Below are 637 nucleotides of genomic sequence, written 5' to 3' on the forward strand. Positions count from 1 at the left end.
GGGGGGGGGGCGGGGGTGGCATTTGTTGCGTTTGGCGTTTGCCATTTGGGATTTTACATTTTGCTTCCAGGGTTTTGCCTCTCGCCAAGAGTCGCGGCGCTGGGAGGGTCCCCCACTGCCAGGACCCCCGTCCGAGGGTGAAAGACCTTCGCGCTGGGGAGACCTTTGTGCGTTTACCCAAAATCTGGGGAGGGGGAGCTCCGGGACTCCCCCCGCTCTGCAAAAAGACATTTTTAAGGCCCCGTCTGCCCGGGGGCCGGAGGGCGATGGGAGCCTCCGCCGCGTCCCGGTTCTGTGCGGGCTCCGTGAAGGAGCCGAACGCACACACCCCCCCCGCCCCCCAAAAATAACATACTGGGAGGGAGCAGGGGGCGGAGGGAAGCCCCCGCAGCCGTGGGGCGCGGCCGAGCCGTGGGAGGGGGTTGTCCCGCCGGGGCTGGACTCGGGGAATGAGGGCGTTGGGGGAAAAGCGGAGCAGAAGCCGAGCGGGACTTTGCAAAAAGTAAAGTCTGAAAAGTCTCGATTCCCCCGGGAAATGTTCGGGGGGCACCGGGGCTCGGAGCCGGAGGAGCGTTTCGCTGTGGGAGTCGGTAAAACACGAGAGGAACGGGCTGCCAGAAGGGCACGGGTATAACCC

Source organism: Calidris pugnax, unplaced genomic scaffold, assembly GCF_001431845.1.
Source record: "Calidris pugnax isolate Ruff unplaced genomic scaffold, ASM143184v1 scaffold98, whole genome shotgun sequence".
Taxonomy (NCBI): domain Eukaryota; kingdom Metazoa; phylum Chordata; class Aves; order Charadriiformes; family Scolopacidae; genus Calidris; species Calidris pugnax.